Source organism: Lepidochelys olivacea (assembly GCF_965140295.1).
Source record: "Lepidochelys olivacea isolate rLepOli2 genome assembly, chromosome: 24".
Classification (NCBI taxonomy): Eukaryota; Metazoa; Chordata; order Testudines; family Cheloniidae; genus Lepidochelys; species Lepidochelys olivacea.
Genome location: NC_140434.1, coordinates 4,355,803 through 4,373,881, shown reverse-complemented (window position 1 = coordinate 4,373,881; position 18,079 = coordinate 4,355,803). Strand labels below are relative to the sequence as shown.

At 51.6% G+C, this 18,079-nt stretch overlaps 1 protein-coding gene across 1 annotated transcript in view; it reads right to left on the bottom strand.

The window, feature by feature from the left end:
- BCAN (brevican) overlaps positions 1-5,602 on the bottom strand; it is a 50,724-nt gene extending 45,122 nt beyond the window's left edge. Inside the window, exon 1 of the mRNA XM_084613922.1 lies at positions 5,383-5,602. The gene's annotated coding sequence lies outside the window, so the exon portion shown is untranslated. The remainder of the gene's footprint in view (positions 1-5,382) is intronic.
- Positions 5,603-18,079: the final 12,477 nt, after the last annotated feature.

The following is an 18,079-nucleotide window of genomic DNA, read 5'->3' as shown; positions in this document are numbered from 1 at the left end:
GAGTTGAAGGAGTATTAGCTCCATTTTGCAGATGAGGAAACTGAGGCACAGGAAGGGACTGTGACTCACCCGTGGTCACAGAGTGACCAGACCAGGAATAGAACCCAGGAGTCCAGGACCCCTGTGCTAACCTTTGGCAGAGTGCAACAGGAGTTTGTTGTATTAACTCCATCAGACGAGGGAGCACATGGTGCAGGGCAGAGCTCTTCTCATATATGTTTTCAGGAGGAGGCGGCTCGGGGCATGCTGGGATAAAAGCAGGGACTGCATCAGACCAGCAGCAACACAGAAAGCTTGAGGTCACAACGGTCATCGCTGTTGGGTCTCACAAGCATCTGGGTGCTGAGGAGAGCGATATGCAAGATTGCTGAAATGCAGCCACTTCTGGGATGGGTCACTGTGGCCTCATATAACAGCACCAACTAAACCGTTTAAGGTAGGAAGTGAAGAAGGAAACCACATCCCATTAAAGCCCCTGGCAACATTTAAGCAGGCAGAACATAATTACCCAGACTGGAATTTGGCCAGATATCTGGGCTCATGTTTAAAAACATATTAATATGCTTCCCCTGTCTGTCTCTTTTGGGAACGAAAAAGTGCAGCTTACCCCCTGCAGTGTGTGGTACTTGGTATCAACCAAGCAGTTCAGGAGAGCATTTAAACTATACTCCTCTCTTCTTGCTTTTACTCATCTCAAAGCACTTTACAAATTCTCATTTGACGGCGGTGGAAACTGAGGCACAGAGTGGTTTTGGGGGGATGGGGCGGAGTGAGTTGCCCATGCTCACACAGTGGCAGAGGTAGGATAGAATCCTGACTCCCAGTCTGCTCTAACCACTAGACAACATTCTCCTCCCAGAGCTGGGAAGAGCACCTAGGAGTCCTGACTGTCAGTTCCTCCTGTTCTAACCCCCTAGATCATGTTCCCTAGGAATAGAACCCAGGAGTCCTGATGGCCAGCCTGCCCCAGTCTAACCACTGGACCACGTTCAGTGGAAAGAGAAACCTGGCATCCTGCCTCCCAGTCCTGGGAGGCAACGTTTAGCCCATGCCACCTGCCTTCATGATTCCACTAAGAGGCGGACAGCAAGGTGAAGTCACTTGTAAACCTCCCGAGCGCTTCTGAAGAACGAAACAGCCATAAATAAACATCTAGTCTGAGTAGCGCGGCAAGCAAGATAAGTGTTTCCCGCCCTTCCTGCTGCTTGGCATAAAGATTCAGGGAGCCCTCTGACAGCAATAAGGGGAAATGACCGGTTCAGATTTTTTGCTTGGGGTTTCTTGGCAGGTTTCAAAGCGCTGGAGAATTGAGATGGAGGAGGAAACTGGCCAAAACCAGCGTCTGAGCACAGAGCTTTCAAAAGCAGCCCCGTTGTCTAGCTTCCCTTAAAACCACCAGTGTATTTCGTGCCCATTGCCTGGCCCCAGCCACCTCCTCCCCTTGCACATTGTAGGTGCAAGAGCCTTCTCCACTGCATCCCGGTGTCCTCTATTTCTCAGCCTTGCCACCTCTGTTCAGATCTTGGCTTGAAAACTGCCTTTCCCCCTTGTCCTTACAGGGGGAGGTGTTGTGGAGGATCAAAGATCTAGGGTTGTGCTGACTCTGCAAGCTTCTAAACCCCCTAGGCAGGTGGCTGGGAGAAACCAACCCCATGGGATCGCTGTCACTTCATGGTGGAAGGTGCTCAGATACTACTGTGACAGGCACGGTACAAGGACCCAGAACCCAGATCCCAGGACCACCCAACACTGTGGGGAAAGTTCTGCTCCAAACTGGCTCTCCCTTGTGGCCCCCCCTCTGAAGGGCTGAGTTTCCTCCATCTTAACAACATCTCCTTGCAGCAGGCCTGGCAGTGGTGGTTTGTGGCTAGGTCATTGGGAAAGGAGTTGGGACACCTGGGTCCTAGTCCCGGCTTGGCAGCTGACCTGGGGCAAGTCAAGTCTCTGTGTGCCTCAGTTTCCCTTCACCTATTTAGACTGTCAGCGCTGCAGGACCGGGGCTGTCTCTTACTGTGGGGTTGCTGTGCTTAAAGTGGTCTGAACAAAATGAGGGATTCAATCCTAAACTGGGAGTGGCAGCTTTAGAAAGAGTTTAAATTGCGCAACCCAGCTCAGTGTTTAGATTTTGACTGGGGGGGGATTGACCCCCTCCTTCCACTTTAAATTACTCCTCCCACTTTAAGCACTGTAGCCCAGATCTTCATGTATTTAGGCCCTTCACTCCAGTGGGAGTTAGGTGCCTAAATACCCTTGAGGGTTTGGGCCAGTGTGTCTGCACGCTGGGCCACTGATCTAGGTTGGACCCTCCAGCCCTTTCATAATAATGCTAAAGTAACAGCAAGTATTCTGCGGTGCCTCTGAACTGCCAGTTTAGGGTGGAAACTTTTGCAGCAAGATAAATAGCCATCAATTAACTGAAACAAAACAAAAAAAAGTGCAATTAAGGGTCTTAATTCCCTCCCCAGCCTGGAAATTGAGGGCTGGTCTCCACTGGGGACGTCCATCAGCATACACCCCTGGTGTAGACAGTGCTAGGTGGACGGAGGAATTCTTCTATCCCCCTGGCTGTCGCCTCCTGATAGAAGAACTGCTTATTGGCGTCAGTAGCGTGAGCGTCTACATTGAAGCGGGGCAGCTGTTTAAGTGGAGACGTGCCGTCAGGAACTCCATCCTAATGCTGAGGCGTTGGAGCAGAGAGGCCCGATTCTGCCGTGCTCCTCGGCAAAGCTGCCATTGTTTTCAACGGGCTGAGAGTTGGGCAGGGTGGATAAAAATCAATTATTTAAAAAAAAAAATTAAAAAATCGGGTTTTTTTTATTTAAATCGGATTTTTGAGGAAAAACCCTCTCTAAAGATAGATACATTGTAGCTCAAAGATATCTCCTCATGAAATAGGGATTATAGAATTAGAATTTATCGTATGAGATGATATATTCATGTAAAGTTTAAGAAAAGTTTTGTAAAGCAGTTCCAATAGTTAGTTCATGGATTAGGGACCCAGTCTTATGAGGTTCCAGGGGCTTCTGTATAGATTATTTAGGTTAATCTTTCTATCTACCCAATGGGACTCAGTGCTCAGTCTAGAAGTTACCATCAGAGATGCTTCGTTTTGCGGTTCTCAACCTGTGGATTTGTGTCTCCAGAGATAACACGCTTGTTAACAGCCAAAATGTTTTTAAATAAATAAATATAGAGAGGTGAGAAATAACAGACCCCAACCCTATTGTCCCTCTGCAAATTTGTGTACACAGAGTCAATCCCTTACCCCGCTCTAAAAGTGCAAAGTTTCAAAAAGTTCAGTGAATAGAAGATTGTTGGGGGCGGAATAGATCTGGACAAGGAGAAGGAGTCTGGAGATAAATGTGAGAAGGGAGGGACAGGCAGTAGAAACAAAAGTGAAACTGTTTGAGCAGCATATTCCAGAATGCTCTTTTATGTAGAAATCCATGATTAAATCGAGTCTCCCTGACCAGTGATTTAAATCAAATCCACCCTGGGGTCGGGTCCGTTAGCTCCACAGGGGCTGTGCGATGGGGCCCTCAGGGCACGGGGCGTATTTGCGGGCTGGTTCCGGCTTGTTGTATCGCAGACAGTAAACGTGCCCTTGCCCTGCATGGGGGCAGGTTAGTCCTGAGCTAGCAGGTGGAGTTTCTGGGGGGGTCATTGCAACAGACAAGGTACATGGGGTTGGATACGGCTGGCCTTCCATGCTTCTCCATGGGACCCACTAGGGAATCTGCAAGGCTGGGTTTTGTTTTGCAAACAGATGAACCTGAGTAAGTCCCCACCCCCAGCATTTCCCTGCAAAGCCTTCCTCCAGGAAACACGCTAGGCTCCTGCAGCAGAGGGGCTGCAAAGAGTGTCCTGTCGATTTCCAGGCCGCTAGGCTCCTTCCACCTGACCTGCTGCATAAGGCAGGCTGAAGAACCTCTGCATCAAACCCAGCACCTGAGAGCTGATCCCAAGCAAGCTCTCCAGGCACTGAGCTGCCCTCTTCACCACAGCAGGCGATCACCTCTCAGGCATGGGTGCCTTTAGCCTCACCGCACCCCTGTGGAATAGGGCAGCCCCATTTTATATGGGCGGGAACTGAGGCACAAGGTGGATGGAGTGGATTGTCCAAGGTCACACACAGCAAGAACCCAGGTCTCCTGGATCCCAGCCCCGTGCAGGAGCCGCTAGCCCATCCTTCTTACAGGAAAGCCACCTTAGCACATCCCCCCCACCCCCACCCCCAATTATTGGCAGTCTCAGCAGAAAGCCCACAGAGCGAGTTACATTCAACCTGCTCCATTAAAGACAGTCTGGCCGGGGCAGAGCTCAAGGTGCGTTCGCAGAAGTTTAGCACAGGCTTGCCCTGCCAGTGCCTAGACTGTCCCTGCCCTCTATGTACAAACAGCAAGTGCCAGGCTCCAGGGCTGTTAATGCAGGATGGAACCCGGGCCAGTGGTAAATTCTCTCTTACATGCCACTTTAAAAAAAAAAAAAGGAAATAAAAACCATTAAAAGTCCCCCACGCGTTTCCAGGGCTGGAGCCGTGACGGAGTGAGAGGACGAGAGAGTTTGCACACGCAACACAAGGGAGGAGGCAACCTATTAAAAGGCTTGCTCGCCCACATATACAATTGTTCAGTGCGGCGAGAGAAACCCTGGACCATCGCAGATCCAAGGACAAATCCCCGAGGTAGCCACATGAGGGGCCCCGGCTGAAGTGACAAGCGTCCCCCCCTTGATCCCCTGCCTGCTGCACAGAGCTGAGTGTTGCAAATGGCATATTCACTGCATGTCTGCATGCATCAACCACAACACACACACACATCCCCAACCAAAAACTGTTTGCACTGGAAAATGGCTTTGCCTGTCACACTCTGCAAGAGGCTGAGATCTCAGTGCCAGGCTGAGCTTTTCCTCTGACTTTCTGTCCTCCAAAAAAAGAGAGACTGACCAACAGATCTGTTCGCAAAAAGAACAGCAGGACGTGTGGCCCCTTAGAGACGAACCCATTTATTTGAGCATAAGCTGCAGCTCACTTCATCGGATGCATCCGATGCTTATGCTCAAATAAATGGGTTCGTCTCTAAGGGGCCACAAGTCCTCCTGTTCTTTTTGCGGATACAGACTGACAGGGCTGCTCCTCTGAAACCTCTCAATAAATCTATTTGCACTTGGAAAAACAAACCCAAGGGCCAACGTGTGAGTCCTTTATTAACAAGGGGGAGCCCCGTCGCCCCAGGGGAACGCGCCTGGGAGTAGCTTGCTGCTCCGCGATGCGGGGAAAGGATTCACTACCCAGCCCCAAAAGAAGCCAGAAGAAACCGAAGAGCCCAGCCTGGATCCCAGCGCAGCAAGGAGGAAGCCGCGAAATCAAAGTCGTTCACTAACCTCTCCTGAGAAGGCAGCCGGCTGCAGGGGTGGAAATTCACGCCAGGCGTGTGGATGCTGATCTTGCGAAGGGGGCTGGAGAGTGGGAACTTCTCCTCCGGAGCTGGGCTGGATCTTGCAGTGGGCCAATGCAGGGGTGAACTGCAGTTATTCCAAAAGAGAGCACCGAAAACGCATACCGCCGGGAGCTCAGACAGCGGGCGAGGCAGGACCCAGGTTGAAACGAGCTCTCCGATGCACAGAGACACACACACAAAACCTTCCCCCCCCCTCCTTTTATTCTCCCCCCCTTAAAAAAAAGAGTGCCAAGAAATCACACAGCTTGGCACATGTATTTCTAATTCAACGCCGTGCTGGCAAAATTCCCCCCTCCCCTTTGCAACTGGCAAAACCCAGCAGACTATCCCACGGAGAGAGGGGGAAATTGGAGCAGGACAGATTTTTAATCCAATGCACCAAAACTTGCTGATGCCCCTGAGTTGCAACCCAAAGCGCAGTGCTTCTGCTTGGAGAAATGCAGGGTCCCGTCCCCCCCCCCGTCTAGTCCCCTTATCCTGATCGCCCCCTCATTGCACACACACGGGTTTCAATAGACACGCGGCTACCTGCCGTCTAGCGGCGTGAATGTTAGTTGATACCTTTGTGCATCGTTTCAGATTGCAAGCAGAAATGCCCAAACCGGCCCTGCCCTGTCCCTATTTGCGGGGGTGTGGGGGGGGTGCAGTTTGAACCCTGGGCTGAGTTATTTTCAGCCTTTGGCGGAAGGCACAAAGGGGCAGGACAGAGGGCGGCTGCTTTGTAATGTAAATTACCCGGAGTCTTTGTGAGCGTTGGGGGAGCCCGGATGGAGCCGAGTGGCTGGGAAGCTGGTCTCTCTCCCCAACAGAAGTTGGTCCAATAAAAGAAATGACCTCACCCGTCTCGTCTCTCCAATATCCTGGGACCCACACGGCTCCAGCTACACGGCCTAGCATTTGGCAGCAGTTCGCGCCAGAAAAGTTAGCGACAATCGAGAACCTGGGATGTTTTTTTTCCCCTGAACGCCGCTTCTTTAATAGCAGGTGGCAACTCCGAGGGGCACCTGGCGTCAGCGGCTCAGGGTGGGGAATGAAATCCTGTTCACTTTGTTATCCTTGTAACCGTCTCGCCTGGGAGTCCCAGTCCTGGCCCAGGACCCCAGGGCGCTCGGTGCTGTACAGACACAGAACAGAAAGACGGTCCCTGCCCCAAAGAGCTTCCAGTCTAAGAGCCCATCTGCATTTGAGCTGGGAGATGTAATTCCCGGCGCCGATAAACGTATCTGTCCATACGTCTCTATGGTGGCTCAGGCCAGTGGGTCACTGGGTCAGGCAGGTTTGTCTTTGTCTTTGGGGCAGCTAGTCTGAGCAGCCGCCCGTCCTGCTGCGGATATGCAAGCAGAGCTAGCATGGGTACGGCCACACAAGCTGGGAATCACAGCTGCCGGCTCCAATGTAGATGTGCCCCAAGCATACGAGACAACCGATGGGCACAGAGAGCCCGACAGGGAAGTGCAATGGAACAACATCCGTCAGCCTGACTGTTCCCAAGGGCGGTACGTTCCGTGAGGCCACCTGGATGTCTTCAGTTGCAGAAAAGACTAAGTAGCTTTTCCCCCATGAGAACCCGCTTCCTTCCAGGCCTTGAGTGGAACCCTCCGTGCCTCAGTTTACCCATCTGGAAAAAGAGGACGGGGATAAGGACCGAATCAAATCACAAAGGGGTCATGTTTAAGTGCTTGGAAATCCTGGGTGAGGGGCTAAGAATGGGCACTACACTGTCAGTTTAGCTGCTCGATTGAGTGGGGCCTGATTCTGAACTGACTCCAGTGGGTAAATCAGGCGTTGCTCCTTTAGAATCTGTGTGGTTTGGTTGTGCTGGTGAGTAAAGACTCTGTCCTTCCAGTAGACACAGGTTCAAATCCTGGCAAGGCAGAGGAATAAATCTATTTCAGGCAAATTGTTTGCAGTTTGCTGGACACTCACTGAATGAGCATTTTAAAAATCAAGCTCCTGTCTGTCTGCCCTACTTGGGCATTAAGTATTTCAGGGCGTTTCTCCTAAGAGTGGAGTTTTGCCTTCATTATCCTTGGCAGAAATCTCTCCTAACCCGCAATGTTGGTGCTCCGTGCCAACTGGCTGCAGCCTTCCACCCCAGAGCTGGCTGCATGTCAGCAACGGTAGAGCCAAATTCTGCCATTGGTTATACAAAGGCTTTTTCTTTTATGATTACGGTAGCCCCTACAGGCCCCAGCTGGGATCAAGACCCTGCATGCAAACGGGCTGTACGTACACCTGCAGGTCAGTGGCAGAGCCAGGAACAGAACCGAGCTGTCGTGATTTAGTGTCCTAGTCACTGGACCACACTGTCTTTGGAAATGAATTGGATTTCCTGGAAGAAACTAAAGGCATAAATTTGCGCTTAGTTTGTGAAGGCCTTGGGCTCTCTTTGGAGGATAAAAGTTACTCTGAAAGGTCTTATAGCCTGCAAGTAGGATTCAGTGTAGAACTTCGTATTTTATAACTAGATCTCTCTCAAACGTCCCTTACCAGAGGGCAGCAGGAGAGGGGCCTGTTGGATAATGGCTTCATTGAATTTACAGAGAGCAACAGCACCTGAATGGAATGAATCATTTATCACTCTAAGAATTAAGATCTAGTTAACAGTGTTGTCTGAACACTGTGAAACAGCTGCCAGGTTCCACCCCAGAGGTGGTGGCATTTTGGTGCTGGGGAATGATCTCTGTGCACTGTCAAATAGCTGTTACATCCTGCCTCAGAGTGGCAGCATTTCAGAGCTGGGTGAGTGACCCCTGTGCAGGCCATATCAGTACCTTGGATTGATGTCTGTCCCTGAAAGGTAATACAGTGCTATCATCACCATTTTACAGGTGGGGAAACTGAGGCAAAGAGACTAAGTGACTTGCCCGATGTCACCAAGGAAGTCTGTTAGGGAGCAGGGAATGGAACCGAAGTCTGAGCCCACAAGCTAACCAGGCTTCGGCTAGATAGACGCATACAGAGCCTGGAGAGAGGTGACCTTGTTGTAAGAAGGGTAGCAGACGGGATGGGACATTGAGCAGCCATCGCTTGACTTGATGGAGCACCTGTGATTTGCCGGAGTCCAGTCCGAACACGTAGGGCATGAATCAACATTACCCTCCAGAGTGAGCAGAGCTGTCTGTTGACGCTCCTGCAACTGTGAAAAAGCCATCTGTGCTGAGCCTGCATGCAAACGGCCAGGAGAAGAGAGACTCCAGTCCAATAGGGAAGCCTGGGCTTTCCTGCTAAAAGAGAGGGGAGATGGAGATTTCCCTGCAGAGTAAAAAATAAACAAGAAAGAAAAATCTGCTTCACCAATAAAACCACTGGATTCCACTAGCAGGGTCAAGAGAATGCCCTGATGCACATCCCCGGGGAGGCAATGATATCAGGAGGCAGTGTGGCCTAGTGCGTAAAACACTGCACTGGGACTCGGGAGATCTGGATTCTATTATCAGCACTGACAGGTTTGGTGACCTCGGGCAAGTCCTTCACCCCTTTGGGCCTCAGTTTGCCTGTCTGTAAAATGGAAATAACAATACCAATCTTCTTTGTAAAGAACTTTGTTGGGTTTTTTTGTCCCCTGTAGATCTCAGTGTATCGGAGCTAACTATTATATTTCCAAAGAAGTAACGGGGCTGTCATTGACCAATGCTGGAATTTCATTAGTTTGTTTTCCCATTTACAGGCTGGGGCACCTTATTTAATGAAATGGCTGGTGCTGTTGCTTCCTCAGGTGTGGGGTGAGGGAGAGGCAAAGGGACATGTCTTCACCACGAGAAAGATTTGTGGGTACCAAGAAAGAGTCTGCTAGCAAGGCTTGTGTGAGAGTGTAAACCCACAGAGAGGCCAGCTCTGGACTCAAAGCAGCGTTCCGGCAGCAGCTGCCGCAATCAGAGGCCTGGGTTCAAACCCCTTAGAGTAAAATAAGCTGAGGTTGTTGAAAATGCTCTGTTGGGAAAAGACGAATTGACAAAATCAGAACTTTGCATGGGACCATGTCGATTTCACTGACATGACTGCAGGAAATGATCAAACGCTCTTCCTTCCAGAACTCGTTGGGGTTTGACTTTGTTATTTGGACTTTTTGGGTATAGTCTCGATTATATTATGTTCTGTTTTCTTCTTCCCCTTTTCCCATTAACTGGGGTCGGGGCATTGTGCAAGCATCCGGCACCCAGGCAGTGCTACGGGGACTTACCTGCTGACCACCTTTGATGCAGTCCAGCCACCACTTCCTTGGTCTTCCTCGGGGTCTCTCCTCCCATCCTCTTCTGCCAGGCTGTCTTCACCAGCTCCCCTGCATTCATCTTCCCCAGGCCTCCACACCAGCCCAGTCCTGCTTGCTGGATTTTGTCAGCCACATCACGGACTTTGCTTTGTATCCTCATACTCCCATTTCGAAATCCGTCCCTTTGTGTGTCTTGTCGTATGCTGTAAAGACATCTCCTCTCAAACCGGCAAGCGTTGAACCCGCTTTCTCCATCGCCCGTGCCCCTATGCCATACAGCGTGGTGGGGGCCCGTTGTCCTATACAGTGGGGCTTTTTAGTCTCAGTGGCGTACACTCATCATATGCTACCCTTGAGATGTTGTTCTGCCCTCTTCCAGCGCTCCCCAATGTGGCCTGTATCTCGCATTCAAGTTCACCATCTTCAGCCGTATTTACGTTCTATTATATGTTAGAATATATTATGAACTTACATTGATGTTATATCAAGTATCAGGGGGTAGCTGTGTTAGTCTGTATCCACAAAAACAACATGGAGTCCGGTGGCACCTTAAAGACTAACAGATTTATTTGGGCATAAGCTTTCGTGGGTAAAAAAAACACTTCTTCCACCGGACTCCTTATTGATGTTATATGTAGCATATACACACATTTTTGGCATATTTCACTTTGCGAACAGTTCTGAGATTTCAACCCGATATGGGGCTCAAACAGATTTTGAAATCTTGGAATTTCCCATGGGATGGAAATTTCATTTTTTATCAAGCCCTAAAAATAAGCCCAGGAGTGTGATTTGCATCCAGAGCTGCACCGAAGCCCAATTTCCAGCAAACATGTCTTGGACCAAAGTAAATAGCAGCATAACGATTCGACCTATTGGATCAGAGCAATAGTCCATCTTGTCTGGGGTCCTGTCTCCAGTGGTAGCCAGTACCATCTTCTTTGAGGGAAAGCTGAAAAACCCCCAGACTGGACAATAGTTAGCCCACAGGGGATGTATCTTCCTGACCCCTGCCAGGGTTTTGCCCTAAAGCATGAGGGTTTGCATCTAGATCTGTGCAAATAATGGATTTTTTGGTTCTCTGGCAATTCCAGACAAAAATTGTTTCAGGTCAAACAGAAAACAAACGTTTTCAAAATTTTTGATTAATCAAAAAGTTTTTAAAAAAAAACCAACCCTGTTTTAGTTCAAATGAAATGTTTTGTTTTGATTTCAACCATTTTATTTGGGTTTTAAAAATAAGATGAAAGGAAAGGTTGAAACAAAAAAGTTGCTTTGAGCCAAAAAATCAAAACATTTCATTTAGAAAATGTTCAAACAAAACGTTTAGATTTTTTCCAAGGGGGGGGGCGCTCTTTTTAACTGGAACAATTCAGCGAAACTGACAAGAACTCGCACCATCTTTCTGGTGCTGTCAAATCTGCATTTTATGCCGAAAACAATTTCGGCCCCAAAATTTCACGGAGCCCGATTTGTATCCCTTAGAAATGTTTGGTCACTCGAATGTGGCTGTGTCTTTTTCCCTGTACAGAACAGGGAAGGCACTGGAAAATCCTGTATCCCAGAGTGGGATATAGTGCTGCCATCTTTCCTTGCCATCTCACCCTTCCCCTTGCCCGACACGAATGAGCCCCTTCCTCTCCTGCAGCCTCTCTCTTTTAGGGCCAAGGATGCTCGGCATGGGAGCCTAGCTAAACCAGCTCATTTTAAATCTAATTCCGTCCCCACCCTGAGTCAGAGCAAAAGCGACTTAATTGTTTCCTAAACCATCTGAAATAGACGGATGTCTATTCCGGCCTGGAATATTTGCCAGGCCAGCAATTCTACAGGCTCCTTTGGCAGCTCTATCCCATCCCTGCTTTTTTCCCCAGAGTTGGAAGGGTTTTCCTATCATATAACTTAATTGTTGGCCTTCATTTTCATCTGATGATCACTGTACCCTGGGCTCCTGCAGGATCTGCTGATCTCAAAGCGGGGGGAGGGAGAGCTCAGTGGTTTGAGCGTTGGCCTGCTAAACCCAGGGTTGTGAGCTCAATCCTTGAGGGGGCCATTTAGGAAGGATCAGGGGCAGAAATTGGGGAGTGCTCCTGCTTTGAGCAGGGGGTTGGACTAGATGACCTCCTGAGGTCCCTTCCAACCCTGATATTCTATGACAAGCATTAAACACCTCAGACAGGTAGGCAAGGGATATATCTGTATATGGGGTCACTTCTCTCCTCCCTGTGTAGGGACGTGCCAGCTGTTTCACAGCACTGCACAGGGATCACTCCAAAAGCACTGAAATGCAGCCACCTCTGGAGTGGAGGGTGGCAGCTGTTTAACATCCTGCAGCAACACCGCACAAGACTTTAGGACAGGAAGTGAGGGAGGAAAATACTGTGTCCAACTGAACCAGACAGGGTGTTTGCAGAATGTGATTCCCCTAATGCAACAGAGCCAGGACGCCACATCGCACAGTCCCATCGTGCCAACAGTGACATGACCACAAGTGGGCAGAGACTTGGGCTTGCATCTTACCTGACATCCAGGCCCGCCCCCAAACTCCACAATGGCCCATTCATTCTGCACCGATTCTCTGCCATCTCCTGAATCAGCAATGACCAGCAGGTCTCCCGTCCAAGCCCTGACCCAACCAGTCTCTGCTCAGCTCATGAGATCACATCCTGAGTCGGTACATTTGTGGCAAAACGCTCAAAGAGGGGAAACCTGAACTGCACGTTCAGCAAGAGATGTGAAACCATAATTGGTAGCAAATGTTCCCCGCTTGGCCTGCGCGCGGCTCTCGGCCTCCGGGCTTTTTTGCTCCTCCGGGGTGAAATTCACCCCTGTGCCGAGAGCAGCTCAAAGGTCAAGCAAAGTGGGTGGCAACGCCCTCCTGAGAATCCCCCTTTCTCGGGGCAGAGCCTCCCTGGCCAGTGTGAAGCTGGAGTAAGGTCTCGGCTCCCAGAGCCTGGTGCAGGGAAGTGGATCAGGGACATGGCTGCAGCACACCATGCTGTGACTATTCCCTGTTCCCCAGGGCCCATAAGGAGCAGAATATAAAGTTAGAGCATCCCTGAGGCTGCTCTAACTGACACCAGTTGCCAGCCAGGCTCCTGCATGGCCCAGGAACCCAGGGAGTGCAAAGGGGGCTTATCTCCATGCAGGAGAATGGAGTAACTGGGAACCAGGCCCTGTGTCCTGACTGCTGAGCCCCATTGTCCCCCTTCCTTTCCACAGAGCAAACCCTGATGGCCTTGCTCAGCCACAGCCTGGGTAGGGAGCTCAGGATTTGGCCCTGTGTCATGACCATTTGTCTCTATCTTCCTCTGCCCTTTAACGGCTTTCCCATCCAATTCTCCACTCTTTCTACCCCGGCTGCCTGGCTGCGCCACTCGTTCCTCTCTCTCATCACGGGATCATCTCATCCAGCTGCGTCTGATTAGCTTGTCCCATTAGACGTCTCTCCCCCTCCATGCCCGGTCTGCCTGCCTCGTTCCTTTGTTTCTCCTTTACAAGGTCCTCCAGCTCCCCCTTCCCTGGCACGATTGATAGGGCTCCCCGCTCAGGAACAAATCCAGCCCCTCCACCAGGGCCAGACCTTCCACCAGAGGGAGCCCCAGCCAGCTGCCCAGCAGGCCCGATTCTCTTCTGGCAGCGCACGGCTCCGAAGCATCGCTGCTGAAATCAACGCATCAAACTGGAGAGAGGTGGCAGTGGGGAGGGAGCAGACTGAAGGACCCAAGTCTGATCTCCCAGGCCTCTGAAATCCAGGCCTATCTTATGCCATTCAGGGGGTCCGTAGCAGCTTGGAAGCATGTGACCCTGGTATTACTGATCCTTGCCCTGCAGCAGGGGGAGAAATCCCAGCATCCTGCATTCAGGATGGTCAGCTGGCTCTTGGGTGAGAAGGCCCACGAGGTTCTGGTTCGACAGGAGAATTCACCAGGCTTTTAAAATAGGGTCGGTAGGGAAGGGGGTGGGTTTAAGCCCCCTTTGCATCCCCTTTGCAGGGCTGCCATGAATCTGGACAGCATTGGACCCGGAGGGAATGATGGAAGGTTCCACCTCGGAGACCATTGGTTACGTCTGTCTCTTTCCCTCTGCGTCCTTTGTTTCTGTCGCGCCTTTGGACTTCACGCTGCTCCAGCTCCCTATCTGTTATCAGGCAGTGTCGGCCTGGCTCTGTGATTGACAAACTCAGAGATTTCCAGCCCAGAAGGAATCATTGTGATCATCTAGTCCAACCACCTGGATGGCACAGGGCAGAGAACTGCCCTGGAATAATCCCTAAGGCAGATCTGTTAGAACATCATCTGTCCAGTCTTGATTTAAACATTGCAATGGATGGAGACTCCATCCCTCCACCCCCCCCCCCCAGGTAAATGCAGGCCCCCATCAGGGAATCCAGCCCCAAGCTCCTGTTTGAAAGGCAGGAATGCCTCGGGGCTGAGGGCAATACACGGTGGGGCTGGGGGTTGGGTACCAGGGCCGGGTGTATGATCCACTGAGGGCAGCTGATCACTGTAACTAAGGCCAGGTCTGCACTGCAGGCCTATGTCATTATAACCGCGTCGCTCAGGGGTGTGAAAAATCCACTCCCCGAAGCGACAGAGTTACGCCGACCTCAACCCACTTTGCACGCAGCCCTGTCAGCGGGAGTTAAAAATGGAGTTTGTTTAGTCTGGAGAAGAGAAGACGGAGAGGGACCACGGTAACGGTTTTCAAGTACATAAAAGGTTGTAGGAGGAGAGAGGTAAATTGTTCTCCTTAACCTCTGAGGACAGGACAAGAAGCAACGGGCTTAAATTGCAGCAAGGGCAGTTTCGGTGGGACATTAGGAAAAACTCCCTAACTGTCAGGGTGGTGAAGCCCTGGAATAAATTGCCAAGGGAGGTTGTGGAATCGCCATCCTTGGAGATTTTTAAGAGCAGATTGGACAAACCCCTGTCAGGGATGGTCTAGATAATTCTTAGTCCTGCCCTGAGTGCAGGGGACTGGACTAGAAGACCGGGGAGGTGGATTAACTACGCCAACGGGAGAGCTCTCTCCAGTCGGGGTAGGAGCGCTTTCGCTTACGCCCTGCAGTGGCGCAGCTGTGTGGGAGCACGTTTAAGGTGTAGATCTGCCCCAGGATTGCTCCTTCAGCTCCACTGCAATCAGGGCTCTGGCTTTACACTGAGATCAGGAGGTTCAAGTCCCAGTGGAGTTATAACGCTGGCACTGAGATCAGTGCCTGTCGCAGTCCCTGTTTCCTCCTGCCCGTACTCTCCCCCGTGGACTCTCTTTCCTCAGTTGTAGCTTTCTCTCCCCTGTGGGAGAATTGCGGGAGCAACGCAGTAGCTTGGTTTGGACTTTTTAAAAGTAAGTCTAGGCACGCTGTGCCTCAGTTTCCCTCTCTCGGGTGCTGTGTGTCTGTCTGCAGAGGGCTTGGAGACCTGGGCTGGGAAGTGCCAGAGATGGACAAAGACATTTTGATATTGACAAGGCCTCACATCGGGGAGCCCTGAAGCAGATGTTTCAGGGAAGCTGCCCCCGTCCCCACCCTTTCCACCAACTCCCTGCCAAGCTGCCCTCTGGGGTTCCCATCACGTCTGTGCCCGCGGCACCCTGCCCAGCCGACCCTGTGCAGCGAGGCTTCCTCTGAGAAGCAAACATCTCTGCAGCATGGGGCTGTATTGGCCTATGTGACTCCGGACCCCGCTGCGATCCTGGCTGGGACTCAGGGCTGTACAGAGCCCCTGGCACAGGGAAAGGCACTGAAGAAATTTGCTGCCACCAGAAGCCTTCTCCGGTAGCCACATCCCCCTGCTCAGGGCTGCCCCGGAGCTGTTCTGTCCCCAGCCAAGGCTGCAGATGGGCAGGGTCTGTCCCATGCCCCCTCGGCTCACGGCTGAATTGGAGCTTTCACAGAGCAGCTGAAAGGCCCCCCCCGCCCCTACTAGGCTGAGATTGCTGGCACAGGAGCCCTTCCTCTCTGTTCACTCGGCCCCTGCTAAGCCCCACGTAGGCAGCACCCACTTCCGGCGCCCATGCCAAGCGCGGCCGCTGGACACTCCGGGCCAGATCCTCGGCTGGCATCAATCAGAACAGCTGCATTGGCTTCACGATGGTGCAGAGCTGCCTCGCCCCAGCTGGGGACTTGGTACATGGGCTCCCATCCAGTAAAGCTGATTTGTGCCACCTGGGGATCTGGCCCATTGAATCCAAAGGAGTGCTGCTGATTTTCACCAGGCGGGGATCTCGCACCATTCAATATCTGGATTCATACGCTGGGCTTGGCCACAGGCTCCCTAGGTGAGCTCGGCCACAGGCTCCCTAGGTGAGCTCAGGCAAGTCTTTGTGCCTCAGTTTCCCCACATAGAAAAAGGGGAGGTTAGGGTTCTGACCCACCTCACTGGCTCAGCTCAGCAATGATTGTGAGGTGCTTTGATCCAGGGGGCAGGTAAGAGCCTGAAGGGACTAGCTTCTACCCGGGGCAGGTTGGGGCTGCGAGCTCAAGGCACTGTTGTGCCCCGCCAGCCCCACCGAGGAGGTTAAGCAGCCTGGATCAGTGCACAGCCATGGTCAAAGGGGGCTGGAGGCTGCTCTGTGTCTGATGGGAACGCGGGCAGGCTGATTAACTTTGCTGCCAGCTGGGGTTTCTGTTTGTTTTAGAAGTGGGGCAGAATGGGGAGTTAAATCCGACCTCCCAGCCCCAGAGTGGAACACGCTCACAGTGCGCTGCTGAGCCCCAGCGTTAAACCAACGCTCTGGGGGGCTGGGACAAAATAGATCCCAGATCCCAGCCCCTGCCTGGGTCAGCCCAGACTCTCAGCCCCTTAGCAAATCCTTCGTAGGTGGAACTGGGGGCCTGAGTCACTCTCTCCTTGCAACTTGGGCCGGGTGTTTTGCGTCTCTGTTCCTGCCCTTGGGATAGGGATGGGCGGGGACAGGGGCGGGCAGGGGGTGACTGGAGCTTGAAGCCATCTGAGCGCTCCCTGGGCCTGAGCCTCCATTACTCTAAAGCCCCGTTTCTCCATTCTGGCAGTGTGAAGGGGCTGACCCTTTTACTCCCCCTGGGGCATTAACCCCTGGAATGGAGCCTTGGTGTAACTGAGAACTGGGCCTCCTGTACTCTGCAGCTCTGCAGGGTCCTTCCTGGGTCCGTGGGATAAGGTAGAGCAGCCTCAGAACTGCTCTGATTTATGCTCTGCTTCCCTTTCTGGCCTTTGGGAAGCAGTGACTACCCATAGGGCCATGTGTTCCAGCCATACCCCCAATATGCTTCACACCAGCAGCTGGGAGCAGGGCCCTTAGGCCAGCTCCATGCCCACCAGGGAAACCCTCTGCACAGAGGGGATTCTTGTGCGTGGAAACGGCCTCCTTTAAGGCCCCTTTACACTGTGGAGCAGCATGTAAGAGAATCAGGCCAGCTACCACACTGGGTGTAAAAAGCATTACACCCACCTTGCACTGGTGTAACCAAGGTACAGGCTGATGGAGAATCAGTCCCAGGGGGCCAAATCCAGCCCTGGGGTAAGCAGGGGCATTGGCCACCAGTGCCAGGAGCTGGAGCTGGCCCTGGGTTTCTTCAACAAGCACAGCATCTAAGTGCATGTACTCTCCCCAGGGCATCTGTAACAGGCACTGGACAGGCTCCTGGTCTCCCATGAAGTATCCCTGGCTCTCAGCTTCCCCTGCCACACCCTGTCTGTGGGCTCCCTCCGGGTGGGGAAAGCCCGGGGGGGTCTTTTCAGCTGGTGGGGCATTTGTTAGTCTTCCTTTGCTGGCAGGATTTTGGGATCAGCTGGGTCTCTCTCGCCCCCTGTCCCAAACGGGGATTTGAACCTCTGTTTAACTCTCTGGCCGGCAAGATCCTGGGTCGTTCTCCTGCAGGGGAATGGCAGAAAGCAAAGTAGGGTGAAAGAAGATGAAAGGGCACAGGAAAGCCGCAAAGGAGGAGAAGAGGCTGGATGGGTACAGCCCTGCTGCCGCTCTGCTAACTCAGCTGTGAGAGTCTAGGGCCTCCTGGTGGCAGAGAGGAATATTTAAGGCCCAATTTCCCCATCGCCTTCTGCCTTGTGCTGTCATTTACGCCCATGCAATGTGAGGGTGTGATGCGCCGCTGAATCGGGGAGGGGGAGGGTTGCATGTGTGTGCGCAGGGTGGATAAAAATAAATGACTTTTTTAAATCAAAAAAGTCGGAATTTTTTAATTTAAATTGGATTTTTTTGATAAAAGTCTTTTTGAGGAAAAAACTTTCTAAAGATAGTTTTAATTAAGATACATTGTAGCTCAAAGATATCTCCTCATGGAATAGGGATTATAAATTCTAATTCTATAGTATGAGACAATATATTCATGTAATGTTTAAGATAAGTTTTGTAAATGAGTTCCAATAGTTAGTTCATGGATTAGGGACCCAATCTTATGGGGTTCCAGGGG